The sequence below is a fragment of the Nuphar pumila genome, chromosome 1 (assembly GCF_984573655.1).
Source record: "Nuphar pumila chromosome 1, dmNupPumi1.hap1.1, whole genome shotgun sequence".
NCBI lineage: Eukaryota > Viridiplantae > Streptophyta > Magnoliopsida > Nymphaeales > Nymphaeaceae > Nuphar > Nuphar pumila.
Window position 1 is genome coordinate 158720770 of NC_143249.1, and position 26527 is coordinate 158747296.

Here is a 26527-nt window from a genome sequence, read left to right on the forward strand (position 1 = left end):
ATCCAGATCCATTGTCAAGATCCAAATCTGAGTCTCGTTGTCCAACGTTTAAATTAAAATTACAGAAAATACCAAAAATAGTTTTTTTTTAGCTCAGACTGTCCCTCCGACATCCGTTTGGATCCATCATGCTGTATTTCTCGATTTGAGTTTCAAAACTTGAACACTTTCTCAAAACTTGGGTCCAAACCCATTCTTCTGAAGAATTTTCCCCAAAAGGGCCTAAAATTCTCGAAAAAACACTTTTGTAAATATTTTCTTAGAAAAATACAAAAAAAAGATTAGTGTTTAATCTTTGTTTTCTCATAAAATCTTAGATCTTTATTCCAAAAAAAAAACACAAAAAAAAATATATAAGGAAAGCAAATGGTTTTAAAGCTTGAAAGAGTTGAACTTTGCTAAAAACCTCATTTTAAAAGCACTTTTCAAAAAAAAATTTAAAAGGAAACCCCTCTTTGGAAATTAAGGAAAGAGGCAACGGCCGCATGCTCTTCCTCTCGTTCTCACCTTCGATCGCCAACCACCTAGGTTCTCCTCCATTGATCTCCAACAGTTTTTCCTCTCGAACGCTCCTCTTCTTCTTTAAAGAGGGGAATGCACAGAGGAACGAGGACCGCCTCTCACCCTCGCACCTTCCTTCACTTTCACGCATCAATCCGTTATCACCCCTTCATCGCTTCTCGCATTTTTTTCTTCCTCCTTCCTCTTTTTCCCCTTCTATCTTCTGTTAGCTTGAATATCTCTCAGCCGATTAAAGAGGAAGGACGTTCACCACACTACAGCGGCACCTAGAAGCCATTGCTCCTTCTTTGGTCGAAGCCCAACAATCAGGATTAAGGAGATTCAATTTCTATAAGCAACTGCAGGAGCTCGATTGACTCTAGCCATATTTGATTTAAGCTTTAGCAACAAAGGCACAGAACCCTTCCGGATCCACTTTCACCCCTCTTTCACGAAGAATTCCAACCTTCCTCTGGATTGTCGCGAATAAGCCAAGAAGAGGGCGATTCTTGCAAACAAGTTCCCCTTCGCCCCCTTTTACTGATATACGAAGCCATTGGGGAGTCAGCCATCCATCATCTTGTCACTCTCGTGACCTTCATCCGGTTTCCTTCCTCCAGAGCCCCCTGCAAATAAGGTAAGGGTCCTCTCTTGCTTCCGACTTTTTTTTTTATTTTTTTTTTATTTTTTTTATTCTTATTTTCTCCTGTTATATCCCCATTTGAAGCATCCGTGGTAACGTCGGTTCGCCTATAGCAAATCGACTTACTTCAATGCCACAGTAATGGAATCTTCAAGTTCCTACATATCCTTGCCATTTGTAGAAATTTGTTTTCTCCAATTTGCTTAATCCTTAGGATTTCCCCTTTACCTGGATTGTCTTCTATGGATCTCGGTTTCCTATTTACTTGAGGATCATTGTTTTATCGGTGTTGTAACCCTTGCCATTTGATTGTCTATTTAATGTTTCGTTAATCAACATCGTAGTTTGATTAAATAGCAGATCTGCAAGCTTTCTAGCTTCAGATCTGCGTTGAAATCGCGTCCCAATGACATCACATGCCCTGTGGTGATTAGATACATCATCAATCTATGCATGACAATTCTGGCATATATCTGATTTTCATTCTGGTTTTAGGTTTTGCATTCCAGCACCATAAGTTCTGTCAAAGTTTTATACCCCTCCCCTTTTGCTTTAGGGCCCAGTTATGTTCGGGTAGTTGATTGTTCTAAGGATCAACGAATCTGTGATAATGAAGATCTGTATATTGGATTTGCAGCAACTTCTAATTAGAAGCACCTACTTTAAAACCATAAGTCGAAATGGCTGCAGTGTTAATATGAGGCCCAAAATGCAAAACACGTCATATTGTAGGTTTGTTTGAATGTTGTTGTTACATTTTGTCTCAATATCTTAAACCGCTGATTCTCATATTTCTCCATTGTATAAAATTTTGCATCATAGAGTTTTGTTTGCTGCAATCATTTTGATTTACCCTGCACCCCAGTTTCCATGGAGTCGGCTTCCGTATTTTTGTTCCCTTTTCCATTCACTGATTCTAGAACTTAGCATTTACATTTGGTTTGACATGGATTGCCTGTGTGATTCCCTTCCTGATTTGCAGCAACCTCTGTACTTCCTGTTCAAAAAGGGTTTAAATACCTTAGAGATGATTCCTTCTGGCTCCTTCGAATCTTTAATGTTTGGGCCAAACAGATATCCAGATATCAAGTTATTCAGCAGTTTGAAACATCAAAACTTTCAAAAATGCAGTCCAGTGGAAAGTGAAAATGAAATCGCTACAAAGCCAAAGAAGGTTCCAAGCTAATACACTGCTCTGCTCAGATCGGTTTGCAAAAATTGATTCCTTACGAATCAATATGTGGCTGAGAATGGCTCACCTAGCCGTTGTATTAAGGTAGATCGATCTGAGAGATCGAAACACCATGTTGAGGTTGAATGTTTAAGAGTGATCTGCTATTGCATTACAATTGCTATCAACATTTATATCAATTCTCGCCCTCTTCACATTGCTATGTGTTCATCACTTTATAGTAACTCTACAAGGCAAAACAATCCTGGAAAGGGGGTTTATGAAAAGATTGTCAAACAGGAATTGTAGCAGAAACTTGTTGGGATATGCTTAATGATTAGCACTGGTGATACCAAATTTTCTGCAGAATCTCGGTGCCACTGAGTTGAGGCTTTTGATCACTTGTCTGTCTGCTCCCACACTGCTTTTTGAGGAATTTTCTCTCATTCAGAAGGCATTGGCTCTACAGTACATGGTACTCTTTATCAGTTTTGAGTCTTCATCCAGACACATATTGGTTGCATCCTTGATTAGTGTTGTATGCTTTCATTACTCGTCACCAGTTTTGTTTATAAGCTTATTTGATTGGTATGTATTTTAACTTATCCTTTCATGCCATCAAGTCCTCTGCATTCGCATGACCTCTACTTTCATGTTAGCCATCCTCCTGTTACCTAACCATTGTGGGTAAAATTTTCCTTAGAATGTTGGCATCCAGAGCATTGTATAAAAGTCTGATGGATTCTGCTGTTATGAGCTTGATCTTCTCTTTAGAACGTATATCTAAGGAACAGAAATTTTCCAAAGAACATCTGTTTTCATCTTTCTGTTAATGTGATGCTGTGGTGTCATCAATGTTCAGTATACATATACAAACACACAGGTGAAGTATGCTTTGGCCTGGCACGCAAGGGCGTTGATGAAAAGAGTGTCCTATTCTATTTTGTGAAAGTTCTGTAGCACATCTGTCACCTGCTACCGGTTGTTGTATTCCATATAATATAACATCATACTTTCAATAACACTTCAGCATTCAGCTCACTAGCCCACATTCATAAATTACCGGTTCCTGAAGATTGCTTACTCCATGCCACAAAAATGTTCAGCAGTGGTGCTTGAATTGAAGACTATTCTTTGTTGTGCAGAAATCTCATAGATGATCAGTCCAGATCTGGGATTTATGAGCAGATACATTGCATGCTAGATTTTCAAAGACAACGATTGGTAGTTGTATTGTTGGGTCAGTTACATGTATGATTTCATGTTTTTGTTTTGGTTGGTTCTTGCCTACTCTCCATGGAAGTGTACCAGAAATGGTAAATGGATTATTTATTTCCATGTGTGGTGGTTCATCTGTAGTAACTCTCGTAGACTCAGTTTAGTTCATGGCTTTACTTTGTTAATCAAGCATTTTGGCATATATTTGTGAAGCTGATTGGGTTTGTTGTAGCTTGGTGGCTTCTATCACTTCAGATCATATGGGCATATTGAGTTGGCTGCTTAGTACCTCTGAATATTGTTGTGCTTTGCTTACTGTGGAAAAATAATTTTCAATCCCCTTTTGATTGCTGATCATCATAGTAGATATTTTATCAATCCTTAACATTTTCTTAATGTTTTCCTATCAAGTATACACATTGACATTTTCAGCATGTTGTAACATATGTTAGCATCAGCCTTAGCATACATTTAGTCCTTTGTATTTGCCTAATATGCTTTAGCACTACCATGCATATCATAATATACACCATCTTAGCATGACACATGCATATTTTAATATCCATCATCTACATCACATCTTTAATATGTATTATATATAGCATAGGCATCTTTTCATTAATAGTGATCATGTGTATATCACTTTCAGCATGATTTTCTTCTATATTTCTATGCCTTGTAAATATCATAAATTGTTAACCCTGTTTGGCAGGATTATAGATTTCTCTTTTCTTTTTTAGATGTTTTTCATCCCCTCAGAAGTCATATCCATGATAAAATAGCTAGATACTTAATGAGAATCTACATTTTCTGTTTAGATAGAATGTATGAGCATTGTAAATGTCATAAATTGCTTATTTTCATACTTTTTGCCTTTTATTTCCCAAATTCTCACAATGGTGAAACACAAATCACACATACACCATTTTGTAAGAGGTAATTAATCCTAAGTTGATGATTTACATCAATGGCCATAGTCAGGATGTAAGCAAAACTTAGGATTTTTATCTTTTATAAAATAACATTGGATCCACACTAGATCCTCTTCAAAAATCATCATATTTTCAAATATTTTCTTCTTTTATTATAGTTTAACTTAAAATTGGATCAAAATATATACCAATGTCTATAGTCAGAGTATATTGAGAGTTAATTTCATTTTAAACTCTATAAAAGCACAAAAATATGTTTTATTCTTCACCTGAATTTAAATATAGATTATTATATAATACATTCAATGACCATAGTCAAGGATGTATTATATTTTCAATCTTATTTCATTTCATGTAAAGAATGAAATACGATTTTCAAAATTCAATTTCAAAATTAAAATTCATTCATCATTTAGGATAGAACTGCATCATATTTTCGAAATTCTTTTCAAAATCCAAGTGATCTCAAATATCCTTCTTCAATCCCTATTTCAATTCATTCTTCTATCTTATTTCAAAGATTTATATTTCAATTTCAAAGTCCAATTTGACTTTGAGATTTCAAAAATTCAAATTTATATTCAAAAATTCAATTTTATATTAAAAAATTCCAATTCAAATCAGATTTTAAAGTTCAATTTGACTTTGAAATTCCAAAATTCATCTTATATTCAAAATTCCAATCAAATTCAAAGTTCAATTTAAACTTTGAAATTTCTGATTCATCTTTTAGTTCCAAATTCAAAGTCTAAATTGACTTTGAAATTCATTTGTATATTCAAGATTCAAATTCTAAATTTCATTTTCCAAGTTCAATTCAAACTTGAAAGTTCTTGATTCATCTTCTGAATTTAAAAACTCTAAATCCATTTTAGGATCCAGGATTCAACTTTCATATTGGATCTGAGACTTCAGATCCAATTCCACTTTAGGATCCAGAATTCAATTTCACTTTGGATCTCAGATTTCAGATCCTAAATCCATTTTAAGATCCAAAATCCATTTTTAGGATTCAGAATCCAATTCTATCTTGGATTCAGATCTTGGATTCCAGATCTTGGATCCAATCCTATTTAGGATCCAAAATCCAAATTCCATTCCCAACTCTAAATTTCAAATCCAATTTCATTTTCAAATCTCATCTGAACTTCCTAAATCCACTTTATTTCTAAATACCATTTGGATTTCTCAAAACCATCATGATTTCAAATTTTAGATTCAAATTTCATTACAAGTTTTATCTCTTCTCCTAAATCTACGTTCAAAGTCTATTTTCTGACTTTGGAATTTCTTTCTTTTTTCCTTTTTATTTCATCTTCAATCCATTCTTTCCCAATTCAAAAGAGTTATTTTCCCAACTCTGATCATTTCAAAGACTTAGAACTTCTCTGATTTATCTCAAGTCCTAAGTTAGATTCTACCATTCAAAAAACCATTTCTTCACTCCATTATCAAGCACTTGGAGATTTTTTTAAAATCATTTTTCCAAAAAGAACATACATCCTTGCATGACACAAGCATGATTCTTTGTGCATTTAGATTTAGAATAAATTCTTAGATAATATTTAGGCAAAGCAAAAGGCATAAATTCGATCCTTGGTTCGATTACCCTTGGTAAAGGTGCCAGGAACGTTTGAACTTCGTACCGACGAGCGAATCCCGTCTCTCCATTTTCCCGCAATATTTTCAAAACGGAGGCGAGTTATTTGCTAAATATTTTCAAATCAAGGTCAAGTGAGACCCCACAAAAGAATTCCTCTCTCTTCTCTTTCTTTTTCTTTCTCTTCTATCTTCTTTTCTGTCTTCTATTTTCTCCCTTCAAAAAGGAGGAAATAGGGATTAGAAAGGAAAAGAGAGAAACCACAAGAGAGGAAAAATTTTGCGATGATCACAGACACCCTATCCCTATTGCCCATTTTGAAAATGGTTTATGGATATTAATTCTGAGTTGACGGGGAACATAAGATTCGCAACATTCTACAACATCCTTTTGGAGATGGGTCTCATTGCCCAAAGGTTGTGTGGGGGGTAACCATTATGCACAAATTATAACAACTGCTTCTATCACGCAGTTTGTGCTCATGTTTAACTGTGCAGGTTCTCACCGTGAAAAAAACTTGTTCCAGTAAGTTGTTGGTCCGAGAGAGAGAGATCTGATTTGATAGTCTTGTTGTTGTCTTGTGACCATGGGGTCTCCCTTTATTAGGTGAGTGCAATAAAAAAGGTTTGTGGAGAGAGAGACAATGAAAGAGCTTTTTTTTTGGTTAAATTTCTGGTGTTGCATATCTCTATTTCTCTGCAAAGCTAGTGAAGGTTTACCATGGTTACAAATCTCTTGCTTACCAGTTTTTTGGGTCCAAAGAGAATATTGTGACAAATTCATTTTTTTTTTGGGAAAATATGGGGACTTATTGTTGGATATAACATTAGAAACATAATGCAAACTGGAACAAATAATTAAAAAATAAAAAAAAATATGATAGATATTGAGAATAGGTGTGATTTTAAGTTTAAACATACATATCATGTGACATTAAAAATAGGTAAGATTCTGGAAGTCTCACAATGTTATTATGATTGTCTTGGCCCATGAGTTATTTTTTTATATTTATATGGAGAAATCGCTCTGTCTATCGTATTTACCGTTAGTCTTTGCAGCATGAAACTCTGTGGGCTTACTTCTTGCCCTCAGGGAGTCACCATGCTTGGGCTTGCGCAAGGGCTGACGCCCATATGATTTGAACCTAGACCACCTGCCTAGCGGCCTAGGTCCCATCCCACTATGCCAATCATCTTTGGGGCTAGCCTGTGAGTACTTCATAACAATATTCTAAGTTTTCAGACTTTCAGTGGTATTCCTGACTGAGTTTAAACTTCAAACAACGAGGTTGTTAGTATTTTGTTTATCATTACTCTCTCTTTCTCTCTCTGAGTTGTATGCTTAGAAAACATAGACACAAATCTTGGTGAGATTTTCATTTTCTCATAAAAGAAATGCAAACAATATGATTGTCGCAACTTTCCTATTTAAAATGTGACATTTAAAGAAAAATACTTCTTTAAAATCTCATGTTTTTTTCATGAGTTTTTTAATAAATGGAAAATGATGGTAAAGCACAACAAAATGGCATGTTTCTTGAAATGCCTTATAAGTTTTGAAATTTGTTTCATGTCCTGACTTTTTTAGGACGCTTTTACATTTTGCACAAGCAAACCTCCAGAGGTTTGCATGATATATATAGGTAGGTTGTCTTGATCTTGCAACCTCTTACTAAAAAGTATATTTGCATGATGATTTTGCGGACTACATGAAGTTTGCATAACCAAATTTTTGAACCTTTTGTAATTGAAATTTGCATACATTCGCAAATACCGTATGAAATCCTTATATATAAATGGCATTTGGTAGCTGATGTGTGAATCTCATTTAAGTAATTGATCTTCAAGAAGGTTTGCAAATGTGTAATGACATTCACATACTAATGTTTGTGAATATCCTCGACCTTTGTACTATGGTTGATCTTCGCAAATAAGATACTACTTTTGCATATATATAGTACGACATTTGCAAGCTACCATGTGAATCTCTTTAAAGTAAATGATCCTCAAGGAGGTTCGCAAACGTGTGATGACATTCACATATAATTTTTGTGAATGTCCTCAACCTTTACACTCTTATTTGAAGATTGCAAATAATTTACGACCTTCGTAATGAGTGCTTGCGATTTTTCCTGAACTAAATTCTCTTCAATGAGATCCGCAAATTTGTGTTGACAAACAAAAAAATTTATAATGCAAATTTTCATACATTTGCATGCTTGCTGAATCATATATAAAGTTGTTTTTGTTTTCATTTTTTTATTGTTTCTAGAAATAACCCTAAGCCATTTTTCTGTAGAACAATTAACCCTTTTCACTCTCTCCTTGCTGCGATTTTCGAAAAATCTTTTTGCTCCATTTCAATGAGGTTGTAGTATCCTTCTCATTGACTTCTCCGGTTAAGTCAAAAGGTGAGTTTCATACAAATAATATATAGGCATATTGTTTTATTTCATTCCAAACTTTTTCCTTTTTTTATAGATATAAGCATTTAATGGCCTTACAGTATGTTTGTTTGGTTGTTGTTGTGGATGTTTTATGTATGTTTTTTGTGTTTTATTTAATATTTGGTATCAAATTTACCGTTTAGAATTTTTTTCATATATATTTGTTCGTATTTTAAATGATGTTTGTTTGTTTGCTTATCCTTTATTTAATATTTATGGTTTTGTCGTGGTCTAATGAAGCTAGGGTTGATTGCGCACAAGCATTCAATTAGTTTGATTGAGTTGGGTTGATTGTGCACAAGCATTGAATAAGGGTTAGGGGTCATTGTGGGTAGTTAGTTTTGTTAATTGAATGTATGAAGGGTATATGAGTCATATATTGTGTGGTTGGTATAGGCAATTAATGATGACCTATGAAATAGTTAATGTACATTACTATAATACTGATCACCCTATTTGAAGATCTATACCGCCTAAAAAAAATAATAGCTTTAAAGAATTTATGGCTTTGATGTTTCAAAAAATTGAATATGCAAAAGAGTTATTGAGCCTTCGATATAATTATTCTCCTAAAGTAGGTAGCCAAGATATATGAATAGATGTTTTGGACGATGACGATGTAGAGTTGATGTTATTTAGCAGCGACATTTACTTAGTTGCTCGCAAAGTTAAACAAGAACCAATTAGAATTGATGTACATAAAGTTGTTGATGAATGAAATAATGAAAATCCTGTAGAGGAGGTGCATATATCTTAGACACATCTATTTAGCTCAATCTTTTGGCAAACATTTAACTATCTAAAACAGTTGGCAATATTAATGTCCTAAACATTAAACTCAGACACGCAGAGGGCATGCAATTGCCTAAACCAATTACGGATATAAATGTTTGACATGCATGCAATGAAGAACTTCACAAACAATTGATTTGCATGATCAGAGTATCACTGTAGAGAATATGTAACAATGTGGGTAAACCAGTGCTATTGATCTTCATCACAGTAATTTGAATGACATGCAACCTTTGAGGGCAAATGACATAACTAGGTATAAGTTGTTAGACTTTGTAATGTATGTTTGAAATATAGGTATGATAATGGATGTGTTATTTTTATGATTAATCTTGAAAGTTGAAAATGCAAGAATGTTGATAACAAATTTTGATTTAGTTTGTGTAATCGAACATTTAATTATTGGTACCAATGATCACGTTGATTGTGGACAATCATATGACATTGATTACGATGACTATACTATGTTGGTTGAGTCGAATCAAGACACCGATGATATTGGACAAATAATGACAGAGGAAAATGATGCACAAATGGTAATTGAGAAGTCGAACACTTGGTTTGTTGTATAAGCTATATGAGCATTTGTTAGGCAGTAAAACTGTTTTATGTTTTTACACTAATGAGACATAGTTGAATAGGTTCTCGTTCAGTAGATTCTTGTGCGATGAATAAAGGTAAGCATGCGGGCAGCAAATACATGAAATTGGCTATTAAAAAACATTACAAAAAACAAATAGAATAAGCTATTGAAAATGCAAAAAATAAAAAAGTCAAAAATAATGCAAGTGTTTTCATTTATGTTTATAATAAAAGATACACGACAAATAAACAACTAAATTCGTTGATAGAGACATATCAATCGTTCAAGAAATAAAGCAACAAAGAGGCACTCACTATCAAATGATTTAAACAAAGAAAAAAAGAATACACTATTAAACATGTAAAGATAACTTGAAAACCATGTAATTCTTACACAAAATAACTGAATCATGCTAATTTTTCAGTTATTTATTGATTTATGCCGTTGTTTCAAAAAATAAATGATTCAACTATTAAAGATGCATTTATTGAAAAAACTCATCATTGATTATTCCAAAAAAGTTATCTAGGAAGTGTCGCCACCGATGAATCATTGAAAATAGTTGCCAGAGAATTTTGTCAGGAGAAAAATCTTTGGGACCACAAAAAAACACTAGTTTATGCAAAAATATTCATGGAATGCAAACTATCACTTTTATATTGACGATCATTGCATTTAATGCTCATACAAATATTCACAAAAACTAAGAAAATTCGCTGGCAAGTCATTCCTCAAATTTGGGAATGCTCAAAAATTCAGCAAATGACTCATAACTTTTGCATATACAGAGCAAATTCGTAATGAAAAAAATGTAAAGGTCAAGGAAATTCATAAAAATTAGACATAAATGTCATCGTACATTTGTGGGCCTCATTGAGGATAATTTACTTAAAGGAGATTCACATGGTAGCTCACGAATGTCGTAATTTACTTAAAGGAGATTCATATAGTAGTTCGTGAATATCGTACTATATATGTGAATGTAGTACCTTATTTGCAAAGATCGACTATAGCATGAATGTCGAACGCATTCACAAGCATTAATATGCGAATGTCATCACAATTTTGCAAACCTCTTTGATAATTAGTTACTTAAAGAAGATTTACACGATAGCTCGCAAATGTCACACACACACACACACACACACATATATATATATATATATATATATATATATATATATATATATATATATATGCAAATTTAGTACAATATTTATAAGGGTAAGTAAATTTCAAGTTACATGAGGTTCATAAATTTGGTTATGCAAACTTTGTGAGATCCATGAAATCATCTCATGCAAAATCAAAAAGGTTTTAAAAAAAGTCAGGCATTTTCCAATTTGGACATCAGACAAAATTAAAAAATTATGAGGCATATCTAGAAACAAGTAATCATTTTCCTTTTAATAAAGACCGCAATGAAACACATATTTTTTCATTGCAAGAAACTTATGTTTCAAGGTCCTTTATTTTTGTGCGAGGTCATTTAATAGGCATGGAGTGATTTCTACTCTCCACGCACAGTTGATATGGGTTTATTCATAAGCCTTTAAGCCCAAACGTAGTTGGATGTAGCGGATTTACATTTATTTCCTACTTATGAAAAAGCTCAAAACAAATTAACCTCCATTGCAAGCTGTCAAACGAGTAGGGCATGCTCCTCATCATCTGCAACCTTTATCGTCAGGCCCTTCTGCATATCTCCATGGCCTGAGCGCTGCCTGGGTCCTCTGCAAATCGCACCCTTGAAGTTCCTCTCTCTCTCTCTCTGAGTCTGATCTTAAGGATCTAGACTTGATTTGGGAGAGAAAGTCGGTATTCAGGAGGAATGGGGTTTCCAAATACATTTTGATTCCAATCTCTTATTCATGTTTTGTTTTTAAAAAAAAGGAGTAAGGGGTCACCGGATGGTGGCCCTTCTCATTTTCATGTTCTATTTTTTTCTGTGGTGCTATTATCCTGACTTTGGTTTTGTTTGAGTTTAATGAATTTCAGGATTATCAAAATGTATAATTATTTTTGAGGAATCTGAAGTCTGCCTGTGGAAAGACAAAGACACCATGAGCTAAACAATTTCTATAATTGATTATAAAACCCCAAAAGATTGTGCCAAATTTACAAATAGTTGCTTCAAAAGGGCATTATTACAGTTATAAATACTCTGATGGAGATTAGATACATCATGTCAAATTTTTAATATTGAGAGCAGCTTGATTCTTCTTGTTAAATAATTTTTTGTGTTTAGAAATATAAAATAAATTTTTTTTTATTTTTCATTTTTATTTTTTTTTACATGTTTTTTCAAATTTACAGAGATTTTTCGAGAAAAACTACTTTTTCTAAAATCTACTGAGATTTTCCCTCACCGATAAATTCCGGAGAAGGATATATGTTGGAAAATAAATCTAGTCCGAGCTTGACACCATGTTAAAACAAGATATGATGGCCTCAGTGAGAGGATAACATAAAACAAAGCATTTTTCCCCCTGCTCTTTTGAGGAACATAAAACAAAGTGTCGAATATCAAAGTTGGTATGACACAAAGCATGACATAGAAGCTCATTAAGAGGGTGCTTTCATGGGAGAATAACTTTTTGGCTTTTGCTAGGGCAGGGGAAAGAAAATTCTTTGACTGCACATTGGCTCCGGTTTGTAAAACTTTTAGGTTTCTCTATGCCCACTGGAGAGTATATATTCAGCTTCGATCTTTTATCATTATTTAATCAAAACTTGGTCATGTTCACATTGAACAAACTTTAGCCCCAGATTTTGAGGTTGTAAGTTGTAACCAATGTTCCTTGGTGTGGTAGATTGTGAAACTTGCAGGACGATCCAGTTTGACAAGGGGCATCTTAGTTTATGTGTTTGGAGAACCCGAAACAGACAAGGTTTGTACACCAGTAAGGGAACTTGTTCTAGTAGTCTTGATGAACTTATTTTGTGGGGGTTTTGGCTTTTTGGGTGTTTTTTGTTTGAGTAGTCTTGCTGATTGTGACGACCCTTTGTCCGGGTTGCGCTTGGCTAACGATAATTTTGACTAGAGGTGTCTTTGCTGGTGTCTCATCACACCCATTGCAGCGGCTAGTGGGCCGGAAATGTTGTCGTTATCAAACATTGTTTACAGTGGACCCACCTATCACTGTAATGGGCAGTGTTGATGCCTTATTACCGATGGATGGTGATAAGGCTTATGACGAAATCTGCCATCCTCTTTAATCCCCAACTTTTTTTTATCAAAAGCCCAAACGATGGGGGCCTTGTTGCTGCTTTTCATCCCCTGCCGAGCGCTGAGAGTGAGAAAATGATAGAGAAGGCAGCAGCAGTCGCAAATGCAGAAGGGGTGAGGATGTTGGCTTAGCTTTTGCTTTCACCGCGGGAACCCAAGGCCCTTCTCTCTCTCTCTCTCTGAGTTTCTTGTTCTTGCGTGGATGGCGGTTGTCGTTCACTCGATGGGTTTGTCCTGTCTTTACTCCCCGGCTGGCGATTCCCATCTTTCTGTCAGGTCAGTCTTTGCTCTTTTTAGGTTCCTCTTTCTCTTTGATTAGTGTTACGGTGAAAGAAAGATCAACCACTATGAGCGAAGGAACGAATGAAATGACATGATTCTTCTTCTCGCAGTTGCATGACCAAGGTCTTCGTTGGATTGAGGCCCCATTCGACTGGTACACAAACATTGTTCTTGCGTATCTTCCCTCTTCATTTTTGCTTTCGCTTCATCTTCTCTGGTTTTTGGTTCAGTATTAGTGGCAGTGGTTGATCCGCTGTAATTAGAGTCTTGTTTGAATAAATGGCTTTCAAAAACTTGTTTTTGCCATTAGTGCATATATTTGGCAGTAGATTTCTTTTGGGTGGTTATGTTTTCTTGTAAAGTGATTCCTAATAATTGGGAGCCTTTAATCTTAGTATACACATACACAATCCTCCATAGCGTGCTCAAACTTAGTAGCACTCGACAAAGTCCATGACATTGTGCTTCATATATGTATGCTGCTGTCCTTAGCTTCCGTTGTTCTTATTTAGAACCTTTCACGCAATCTGGTTTATTTTTTAGACGATAAGAAGCAAAATGATGTGTTTTGCTTTGGCAGAGAACTGCAAAGAACCTGGGTCTTTAGAAGCAAAATGATGTGTTTTGCTTTGGCAGAGAACTGCAAAGAACCTGGGTCTTTAGAAGTTCTAGTTTGCGGTGTTCTCCACCAATTGTTGTATTTTTCATCTAAAATGTCAATGTGCATATAGTTTAAATCAAACTTGTTGATGGCAGGTAGAAATGCTAGTTTCTGAATTGTGCTTGTGATTTTGTTTCAGGAAAACCTAATTTGACTGTTGAATTTCATGATAAGGTGCAACAAAGTCTCAAATCAAGGTACCTTGAACAATTTAATTTTCACATTATAAACTTCTTTGGTTTCTAAATTTGTGGATCTTTCAGAAGCAAGTTTTGTTAGCTTATTTTATGGTTTTCGCCTTCTACTTGATGAGGAGAGAAAAGAACACTTTCTGAGAATCTTATGTACTGTTTCTGAAGTCAGAAAATGACAACTCATATTCTTAAAGAAGTAATTATTGATCAGGTGAAATCTAAGTTTCACTGCATATATCTTTCTCTTAATAGGCTCGAGTTTTTAGCTTGGATGATTTTTTCCCCTTTTGTATGTTTTTTTTGGCATGTTATTGTTGTTGTTATTTTGCCTTAGCACTGTGAAGTGGATGTGTGGTCTCTTTAAGTTTATATTTTTTATTGATTCGGTACTAAATATTTCTTCCTTCCATTTGTTGTTCTTCTTAAGGAAATGATAATATGGAGAAGAATCTAATTTTGTAGTCAATATTCTGTTGCACTACACATGCCATACCTATTGTTACAGTTCTAAATTGGCCCCAATTTGTTTTGATGTTCTTTTGATCTCAGTAGGATTTGATGTTTCGATTTTTGGCTCCAATGGAGAGGGTGTAGCTGGACGTCGAGTTTTGATATTATTTTGTAGGCAATTTATTTATAGAGTAGTGAGTCAGATCTATACTGGTCAAGTTCTAGGAGTCATTCTCAACACTTGTTATATAGCCCATATTGTGAAAGATGCCCTAGGATTTGTGCTCCAAATCCAAGATGCCACTTCGGGGGCAAATTCCAGCTTGTGTGGGGTCCATTGTATTGATGTTAAAGCTTTTATGGCTGAATGTAGTGTAAAAAGTCAAATAAACACATGACTTCTTCCTATTCAAATAAGGGAGAAGGATATGGATCCCACAAGGAAGACACATGACACACAAGGAGAGCTTCTTATAAAGGAAAAAGCTTTCTTAACTTGTGAGGACACTTGGCACATGAAGAGAGAAGAAGAAAAATAAAGGAAAGTGGCTAAATTAGAGGAGTCATAAAGTCAACAAGTGGGGGGCACATTGTGAAGGAGAAAGAAAAGTAAGGAAGGAAATAAAGTGGGATGTCCCACCCTCTTTCCCTCTCTCTCTCTTTGGACGCCCTTGTTTGTTCTCTGCTCTCCCTCTCTAACTTCTCTCTCTGCTCTCTCTCCCTCTCTCACATTTTTCTCTCTTCTCTCGTTCTCTTTTGGACTTGACCTACTCCTTCATAGAGGCTTGATTGTCTCTCTCCAAGGGCCCAAGCCCTTCATGAGCCTTGACTCCGAGAACAAAGTGATACCGCATCGTGGGAACCCATGTTGTGTGTGCCATCAGTCGTGGTTCTACTGATCCGCTTCTATCCTCAGTGTCTTTCAGGTATCTCAGACCTCCCTAATGGTATTTCATCTCTTTGGAGTACCCTATATCCTTGCCATACATTGTTGAGTTGTAGGAACTCATATTGATCTAGAAAAAAAAACAAAACTATGTGCCTAAAATTCGGGTCATAACAAATGGTATCAGAGCAAAGCCTGGAGGATTTCAATTAGTATTGTAACATTTGAGACCCATATTTAGGCACGAAAAGCGAGATCGAGCCATTTAAGAGTCGATCCATAGCCGACGTACCCTGTCTCAGTTGAGTGCTCTAGACACCTCAATGTGGTATGGTTGGTGTGACCTGAAGAGGAGTTTATTTGCTCTGAGATTTTTGGTATAGATTCTACACACCTTGAGCATCGATTTAGAATCTGATTTTACTCAAATCAGAGTCGTATTGACCCTGGTAGGCCCCTCCCAAGTCGGGACCAGATTTCTGGCGGGAGAATGGATTTCAGTTCAAGATCAGACACTTGCTCAACTTTCAAAATTTGTGGTTGGGTGAGTTTGCATCAAAAAATCCTCAAAAAATAAGTTTCTATCTTCCTCACGTGTTGAGAACTTGCTTTAAAAAAATCTTGCCCATATTTGCCCTCGTTTGCCCTGCAAAATTCCAATACCATGACCTAGTCCGATCTAGCACCTGGACCAGTCCTGACAGCAACCTCTAACTTCAAAAATTCACCAAGACTCAACCCTTGAGAGTTTCAGTCTGAAATTTTGTGGGTGAGCTTGTATATCTGTTGGACAAATATTGACCAACTTTCAAAATTTTTTATGGTTTGTATCTTGAGATATAATTTTTCCACTCAACCTGGTTTTTCTGGCCTATGGCCAAATAAACCTACGCTAGTCTGTCTTGTTTTCATTGGTGGACCACTGAACCCAACTTAAACCTCACCAATTGACCATTGATCGTCATTGATCCAAGGGTTGTTGAGTTCTTGCGGGGAGTGGACGCACACCGAAAATTTCCAAGACCCTTCGTTGTCTAAGTACAACGATGGTTTCCCTTGATACAACTTAACCACCATTGCGGAGGGGATACTATATGCTTCGTCATGATAGGATCGCGCAGTTTGAGAATCCTTAATTTTTTCAGGAAAATGTGCAGGAGTGGTTGTACAAATACACACACTTTTTTGCTTGCCATGCCATGCCATGCCCTATGATGCTCGTGTGGATGAAGCAGACCGCCCACTTGGATGAGGGCACTCTACGATGGTACTAATGGTTAACCATCATACATGGCAAACCCTCTTGGAAAGAGTTTATGTCTGACATCAAGGTTCGGGTCCACCATGTGGTTTAATCACCATATGAAGTTGATTCTCACGCAAGAGGGTGGCTTGGACGATTACCACACAAAGTTTGCGAACTTGTGCATATTACCCCATGTCGATCGGGAGACCCAATTGTGGCCTTATCTCAGAGGCTTAAGGGAGGATCTCCGAATTGAGGCCTTGAGAGCAAATGTACACAACAAAAGGAGCTATCCCTACAGGTGCCAAACCAACCCACCGGTCCACATGTCCAGGAATCGGGATGAACCGACTAGTGTTGAAGACACCAAGGTGGAACAACCTCATGACCTCCCCTATCACGCTCTCACGAGCGTGTTAGCACCTAATTTGGTGCATATCCATGGCGAGGTGAAAAGCCATGAGGTAGACGTGCTTAATGATATGGGGATAACCCATAATTTTGTTCAGGAAAATGTTACTGGGGTTCATTACAAAGACCATCCCTATTTTGATCCTATGATCGATGATGGGGCAAAACACAAAGGTGTTGAGGTCTACCTGAATGTGATCATGAAACTCCAAGGAGCGATCCTTATAACTGATTTATATCAGCTTCCCATCTTTGAATTTCATGAGGTATTCGAAGTCCAACGGCTTAAGAGCTTAGGGCCCATCAAGTGGGACTTATCAACAGTAATGGTGGACTATGTGGACAAGGTGTTTGACAAGGACCAAGTTTACATCTTTAATTCAGGTGGAGCGGCCAATTAGTTGGGCCGTGGTTGTTAAGTTGTACATGTGTGTGTGTGTATATATATATGCATTTTCATACATATATATATTTGTTTCATATTATATATATATATATATATTCATATATATATATATGTATATATATTTTATTTATAATAATGTAATAGGTAATACCCTCTAAGGGTATTTTTATCATTTTACATCATTGTAATTAGGTTGTGGCCATTAGGGGTACTTTAGTTCTTTTACTTTATTTTGTTCTTTTTGTCATTTTCTGTTTTTATAGGGACTATTTGGTCAAAGACCAAATAGAGCTGTTGGGTTCTTTTTGGACTAGTTTGGAACTGTCCAACAATTATTTATTTATAATTGTTGGAATAGTCCAACAACTCCATTTGAGACTACCTCTTGTGTATGAATAAGGGTGAACCCTTATCTTGTTCTCTAATGCTCTTCTAAAACATTCTAACTCACTTTGTGAGTATATTATGAATAAAATGTTATTTATTTTATTCTTGCTTTTGTGCTTTAATGCATGGTATTGCCCTTAGTGGCTGTTTGTATTGCTTATGTTGGCACCTTGTATTATCCCATGGTGAACTTGTGCATGTGCATGTTGTGTTTGTGTTATCGTAAGCCCTTTGTGATTTTTGTTTTTGTTTTTGTTTTTTCGCCCATTTCGTGACATGTTATCAGAGCAAGAGATTATTGATCTTGGTATCTTTTTTGAGTTCATGCTTCGAAAGAAAATTTTGGATTGATATATATGGCTTGGAGTCGAGGCTCTCATATTTTGGTATGTATCTCTTGTTTAATTAAAAAAAATGATTTATAATATATATTTCTATTTTTTTCTTTTCAAAATTTGTTTAAAATATTATGATTATTTCTTGAGTATGTAAAATGTGTTTTTTGAATCAATTAGAATTAGGGTTTTGTGAAATGTCTTTTAATGAAATATTATTTTAATGGCTCTTGTGTATGTTTCTTTTGGCATTAACCTATAACTAGTCTATTCTTGAGCTCCTTATGGTAAGTTATTCATGTTATTATTATTTTTTATACAAAAAATATATAATTTTATGATCTCATATATATATATATATATTATTTTGGGTTTCTTGGACACCATTATGATTATTGGTGACTTTATGCACGTGTCAAAACATGTTTTTTGAATCCTTTTTGTCGTATTCTCTAAGATGTGCTCATTAAGAATTTTTAAATTCTTGTATGTTTTATATCTGGAATCATCATGATTTTAAGTTCATTAGTCATGCCATGAATGTTTTGTATGCTCTCATGAGATTGCTCTATTGGCATATCATCTTCATATTTATGTGTTGTGGACATATGTCTATGCATGTTTTATGTGCCATTAATGATTGTGTCATTTCAAAATTGTTTTTGGTATTTTGGGTTGAAAAATTAGACATTTTGGGTATTGTTTTATGGTCTCAAATTAAATTGAAATTAGAGTTTTATCTTAGAAATCTCTTTTTTAAGTGAGCTATTGTTTTATTGGCTCTGGCGTAAGCATGATAATTCAAAATATATGCTTGGTATTGTGATGATCTCTGGTGGTTTCTCTCTCTTCATTCTCTTTTCCTTTTCAGCCTCTATTTCCTCTTTTTTGAAGGGAGAAAAATAAAAGATGGAAAAGAAGAGAGAAGAGAAAAGAAAAGAAAAGAAGAGAAAAGAAGAGAGAGAGGAGCTCTTTTGCGGGGTCTCACTTGACCTTGATTTGAAAATATTTAAGAAAATTACTCGCCTCCGTTTTTGAAAATTTGCGGGAAAAATGGAGAGACGGGATTCGCTCGTCGGTATGAGGTTCGACCGTTCCTGGCGCCTTTACCAAGGGTAATCGAACCAAGGATCAAATTTATGCCTTTTGACTTGCCTAAATATTATCTAAGAATTTATCCTAAGTCTAAATGCACAAAGAATCATGCTTGTGCAATGCAAGGATGTATGCTCTTTTGAAAGATGATTTGAAAAATCTCCAAGTGCTTGATAATGGAGTGAAGAAATGGTTTTGAATGATAGAATCTAACTTAGAACTTGAGATAGATCAAATAAGTTCTAAGTCTTTGAAATGATCAGAATTTGGAAAATCTTGATTTTATAAAGAAATGAGGCTTCAAAATCAGAAATGGACTTTGAAGTTGAATTTGAGTTTTAAACTTGGATTTAGGAAAGGAAATGAATGCTTGAAATGGAATTGAATTTCAAATTTTGAAATCAGGATGGATCTTAGAAATCAAAAATAGAAATGAATTTAAGAAATGTGATCTGCAAACGGATTTAAGTTTTGAAATCTGGAAATGAAATGGAATTGGATTTGAAAGTTGGAATTGGGGATGGAATTAGATTCTGGATCCTGAATAGAAGGGGATCCAAGATCTGGAATCCAAGATGGGATTAGATTTTGGATCTTAAAAATGGGTTTAGGATCTGAAATCTGAGATCCAAGATAGAATTGGATTTTGGACCCTAAGATGGATTTTGGATCTGAAGTCTGAGATCCAATGTAGAGTTGGACTCTAGATCCTACGATGGGTTTTGGAACTGAAGTCTGAGATCCAGAGTAGAATCGGGTTCTGGTTTAAAAATGGATGTTGTATCTATAATCTGAGATCCAAGATAAGGTTGAATTCTGGATCTAGGATCCTAAATGGGAATCGGATCCAAAATCTGGAATCCGAGATGTAATTTAGATCTAACTTTGGAATTGGAATTCCAGATTTGATTTGAGAATAAATGAATTTCAAAGTCAAATTGGACTTTGATTTTGGAGCTTTGATGTTGGAATTTAGAAAATGAATCAAGAATCTCAAAGTTAGATTGAACTTTAAATTTGATTGGAGTTTTGAATATAAAATGAATTTGGAATTTCAAAGTCAAATTGAACTTTGAAATCTGTTTTAAATTAGAATTTTTAAATATAAAATGGACTTGAAATCTCAAAGTTTTAAATTGGACTTTGAGATTGAAATTGGAATAGAATTGAAAATGAAAAGATGAATTAGATTTTACAAGAATTGAAGATTGATTGAAGAAGATATTAACATCACTTGGAGTTTTGAAAAAGGAATTTGGAAAATATGATGCAATTCTATCCTAAGTGGTGAATGAATTTTAAATATTTTGAATTTGGATTTTGAAAAGCTATTCCATTCTTTAAATGAATTAAAATAAGATTAAAGATATAATACATCCTTGACTATGGTCATTGAATGTATCATACAATAATCTATATTTCAATTCAAGAGAAGAATAAAATACATTTGGTGCTTTTATAGAATTTTAAAATGAAATTAACTCTCAATATACCTTGACTATGGCCATTGGTATATATTTTGAGTTAATTTTAAGTTAAATCCTGATAAAAGAAAAAAAATATTTGAAAATATGATGATTTTTGAAAAGGATCCAGTGTGGATCTAATGTTATTTTATAAAAGATAAAAATCCTAAGTTTTGTTCACATCCTGACTATGGCCATTGATGTAAATCATCAACTTAGGGTTAATTACCTATATTGAAATGGTGCACGTGCCATTCGTGTTGCCATTTGTGAGAATTTGAGAAATAAAAACAAAGATGCATGAAAACAAGCAATTCATGGTATTTACAATGCTCATTCATCCTATCTAGAACAAGAAATGTAAATTCTCATCAAGATCTAATTATTACAATACATGAAATTTAAATTTACAACTCTAAGTAATGATTTTTTCCTCATATTTTCCTGCAAAAGACTTGGTTAGTATGAAAAATAGAAGAGAATTGTATATATGTGTCAATGGTAAAACACTCATATGCCAAGATGTATATGATGAAGAAGATGGGAGGGGATATATATATACTTGTATTCATATATACAAACATATCAATATATATATACATGGGTATATATATAATCACATATATATACACATGATATACAGGCAACATAGGTGTTGATGAAGAAAATCCAACAAGGAGATATACAATGTAAAGTGGTTCTATTAGAGTGAATGTCATAGACATATATGCAGCTGGGAGGTTGGTGCACCATTAATACAGGATTGTTGACATGCTCCTATACCCGATTGAATTTATCATATTAACGCTTAGCATTTAACACAAACTAATATATATTGCTTAACCGAAACTGACATGTACATCAATGCAGACTTACTAACTCAATAACAGTTATTCGATATAGATTAACTGCCAACGCAAATCACCATACTCTACACAGACTTGATCACTTTGCACAATGTTAACCCACTCTGCTGTCACAAATGCTAATACACACTAACTGTACATACTAACCGCCAAAGATTATCTAACACACTCTGTATTAATATTTCAACAAATACTTATTTAATGTATGTACCCAGACTACTCGGTAATGGTAGCAACCAGATTTTATCTCTGAATTTGGAGATAATATGGTGAAGCTTATATGTAGAATTCAAAGGAAAGGGTAATTCAAATGTCAAAATATGGACATAATGCACATTATGAATATAATGTAAAGACTTTAGATATGATTATTACCAATAGCAGCCGGTGGTTGCCCTAATGGTGACATCAATTATCAGAGGCATCCTTAGAAGACCCTTGAATCGATCATCCTTCACGTCTATTCAGAAACTGGGCATTCATTCATTCTTTGAAGCCTTGGCCAATTGAAGAACACTAGAAAATGGGACTTAATAACCCCACATACAAAACCAACCGACCGCAGGATCAGCCCTTATGTATTTCACATACAATAAAACAGGGGGCCAAAACCGATGATTTATCAGTTGTGATACTGCTTGGAGAGGAAGAGTTGCACAACCACCTGATGCGGCTTCGAGAATCCTTCTATTAGCAGAAGTGCATATAGGTAAGATGGGTGTACACAGGCTGTTGAAATTGGGATGCAGAGGTGCGAGGGCTGTGTACAAATGGGTACACAATGGGTAATGTGATAATGTATTAACAAAGCACATTTGTGCTACTGTCAATGGTGTTGTAGCAATGTAATTGGGGTGTAAGGTATATTCAAGGTGAATATGGTGTAGATAGCATGATGGCAGTTGTGGACAGTGAGGACTTCATCAAAGTTGAGCACTGCTAAAGGTGCATAGTTACTACTATGAATGTTAACATGAAAATCACAACAAGCATTGTGGTAGCTACAAATCACAACAAGCATTGTGGTAGCTACAAAGTATGATGGAGCTGTGGTGGTTATGTAGCAAACCTCTATAACAAGTATTATTAGTATGAAGGCTACAGAAGAATATAAGACAGGCATTTATAACAGAAAAGGAAAACAAATTTTATAAGACAATTGATAGTGACGAATCTGACAAAGGAAAAATCAATAAATTTATGTTTACAGCATACTAAACAGAATAAGATTGCCTATGTGGCAAAGATAACACTGTCATTTCTATCCTCAAAGTTTTGATTACTAACCTCGAGTTTGGTGCCCCTGGGAGATTGTAGACAAAACTGTACAGGGATCAATTATTCACAAATAGCCTTGACTTGAACATTAACATCTGCTATTTCAGGATGTTTCAACTGACAAATGAGTCAGTCTTTGATATATAATGGTCCAAAATAGAAAAAAACCATTTGCAAGGTCTCAGCTAGGGCATTGATGTTTGGTTTGAGCAGATTTTCTTTTTATTCCAGACCTCCAGAACAACCATTTCAGGCGCCTTACCTGTAATAAAAGTTGTAAGTGAACGATTACCTGATAGAGATGCATAAAAGAATATATATATTTCATAGACATCTGCAACTCCATTCCAGAACCGCATCTTGGGAGGCTTGCTTATATCTAGATCTAACTTGACACCTTACATATTGTCGATATCACCTTATAAAAACAAGGTTAGGCCCTTCAAAGCTCATCATCTGGATAGAAATGGGGGTGTAAGGTAGGATGAAGATAGCATGAGTAGAGACTATGCCTCGACACCCTAACACATGGGCAAGGTAATTTGAAATAGGGCCCCTTCAGAAAATATAAAAATAAAAGAAAGGAGAAGAGAAGTGCCAATGATGTTGATCTGAAGCAAACTTTGGAGAACTAAATCAACACTAAAACCATCAAGTAGTGACAGGTAAAGAAAATCAGAATTTTTACTTACACAATTGCCTGACCATCTGAAGTTGATGATCCTTGTCAAAGTTCATCTAACACCGTTAAAGAATTACGAATGACAGGTAACAACATGGTTACAGCCTCAAATAATTCGGTAAGAAATATACTTTGGTTTATAATAATGTGATCCATAGAACTTCTTTAAACAAAAATTCAATCAACAGGTGACAGCTAAAAGCACTTTCTAAGAGTATGTGTTCCTACATTTCACCATTACAATACAGATCTCAAAAGGCATTACTTTGAATGTCAATAAATTGGGCCTAGGATTTCAACATGACCTTGACCTGAAGGAACCCAAGGCATTCCCTTAGCCACAATTAATTGAACTCGTTGCTTCACCAGAGGGAACCCAAATTTGATGATTTTTGAAGTACTGGTAGAAAATTTGCACAGACACAAGGATCTTGAGCAATCTATGTGACAATGCAAAAAAAAAAAATCACAGAATATCAAAATAAGAATTCCAAATATGTTAATAGCACAAAACTAGGTGCTTAATATAACGAATATGAAGAAAGACGAAGTAGAGAAAAAAAAAAGACAGAGAAAACACTAACTATGTTCAAAATGGATTTGACACAGATCTGAACAGGAGAGACCACAAACACGCGTATGATCCGATTCAAAGTAGGTCTATCCCCACTGCTGTTGTGCCCTTGACGTGGAAAGGAGCAGAAGCTGGTCGTATGAGATGCATATCCAGTTTCACAAAAATGCACAAAATGCAAATGGGTTAGACTTAATAACGTTGGACATGGCTTTCGCTGGATTAAACCTATGCTAAAGGGGTTCAAATGAAACAGAAATTCCTTAATGGCCAAATGTTGCGTAAATAGGAATGGGTGAGCAAATGGGATGATGCTTTTGCAAGGCAAAACCCTGCTTAAGACCAACAAATCTTTCATTTGTGGACTTGCTTCCACCTGAACTTGGCACGGCTTCTGGTAAAGTAGATATGCCCACAACAAATCCTGGCCCACCAGAGGAATCGTCCTAAAGATGATTCTTTCCTTCGATGTGGGCTATAAAGGCGGCTCTAACCGAAATCAAATCAGCTAGATTTTAGGCTCTGAACCTTGGTTATCATTCTGATTGAGGGAAGTAATTGTTGCTTTTGTTGGGTTGGAAAACCATAAACAAAATCCAGTTGATTCTGAGTGTTTCTCAGGGCAAATGATAAAATATACAAGAAAACAAGTATGATGAAACGTGGTAATCATCCTTAGTAAAAAAAAAAACAACGATAAGTAAAGTAAAGGGGTAACATAAAGAAAAAAAAAATTAACATAGTGAGTCAGGAATATAAACAAGAAACCACAGGTAATTAGCAAAAGATAACTAAGGAAACAATAAGAATTCAAACCACAATGCTTATGAGAAACTGAAGGATCACAAGCGTAAGCCAAAAAAAAAAGATAAAATAAAATAAAACAAAACAAAACAAAACAAAAAACAGATATAAATCGGAAATTGAAATCAGTAAAGGAAACCAAAGCAGAATGAATCGTAGCCTAGAATGCAATATGAAACTGAATAACGAAATATATATATAAAAAAAAAACAAGAATCCGAACCAGAATCATAATACACAGGATAAAGCAGGAAATGCTTAAACAAAACATGACAGAGATTGAACCCAATGAATCAAATGATGCTAGGTACAAAAAGAAACGGGGAAAATATGAATCGTAATAGGACATCAGAGAGAAAAAAATAAAAAAAAAAGAAAAAAAGAAAAGAAAAAGAAAGAACGGACGATTGATAGGAAAAAAAAAAGAAGGGAGTGAACAACTTGCAAAAATCAGAGGGATTCATAGACGGTGAATTAGACTTTTGGACAAATTACCTCTGGTAACAAGAATGTAATAACGAATAAACATAACATGTAAAAAAATGCTGAAGACTTACACGGATTGAAGAAAACAAAAAAAAAAAAGTGTTGGGATACGATTATCCCCTTTGATGTTGCAACAAGCAAGTTGATGCTGCTATTGGCAGATCAACGCTGCAATCTATGCTTCGTGATGAATTGTGAAGATTAAAGATAAAGTAATATAGGATAAAAATGAAGGATCGCAGATTTACAGAAAAAGTAAAGAAGAAAAGATAGAATGGCTACTTACCGTGGCTTCGTGATGGAGAAGGTGAAAGGGTGAAGCTGGATAGATTGAGAGGAGAAGGTGCGGTGGTAGGGTGAAAACGGGTGGTCTGGAGATGGGATCCGTGGTTGTTTATGTAGGGAGGAGAAGAAGTGTCGAGAAAGAAGGGTTCAGTTGGGGGATGGATGGAAGAGAGAGAGGTAGTTGAAGATAGACGATAATGGGGAATCGGCTGTTTGGAGGGAGGTCGCACATGGCCATGGAGGGTTCGGGCGAGAGAGGTCGAGAGAAGAGGCGATGTCCCCTTTCTTCTTAAGGGTCTTCAAAGAAACCCTAAAAACAGGTTCAAAGGGGGCCCTTTTATTTTCAAGTTTTTGCAAAGAGGGGGCTCCCTAATAAATTTTTGCAAAAGAAGTTTTCTCAAAAACCCAATTTTTTCAAAAGGGTGGTTTTCAAAAGGTTTTTGCAAAAGAATGGTTTTTAAAAGCGGTTTTTCAAAACCAATTTTTTTGTTTCTTTTCTATTTGTATTTTCCATTTTTTTGTACTTTTTGAAATAAAAAAATCTAAGATTTTACGAGAAAACAAAGATTAAACACTAATTTTTTGTATTTTTCTGAGAAATATTTACAAAAGTATTTT

The 26527-nt window shown here is 35.0% G+C and overlaps 1 long non-coding RNA gene across 1 annotated transcript in view; it reads left to right on the forward strand.

Moving 5' to 3' along the window:
• The first annotated feature begins 13139 nt into the window (after nt 1–13139).
• LOC149849251 (uncharacterized) overlaps nt 13140–26527 on the forward strand; it is a 199141-nt gene continuing 185753 nt past the window's right edge. The window contains exons 1-3 of the long non-coding RNA XR_016433285.1: nt 13140–13391; nt 13508–13551; nt 14198–14255. This is a non-coding gene — a long non-coding RNA (uncharacterized LOC149849251). The remainder of the gene's footprint in view (nt 13392–13507; nt 13552–14197; nt 14256–26527) is intronic.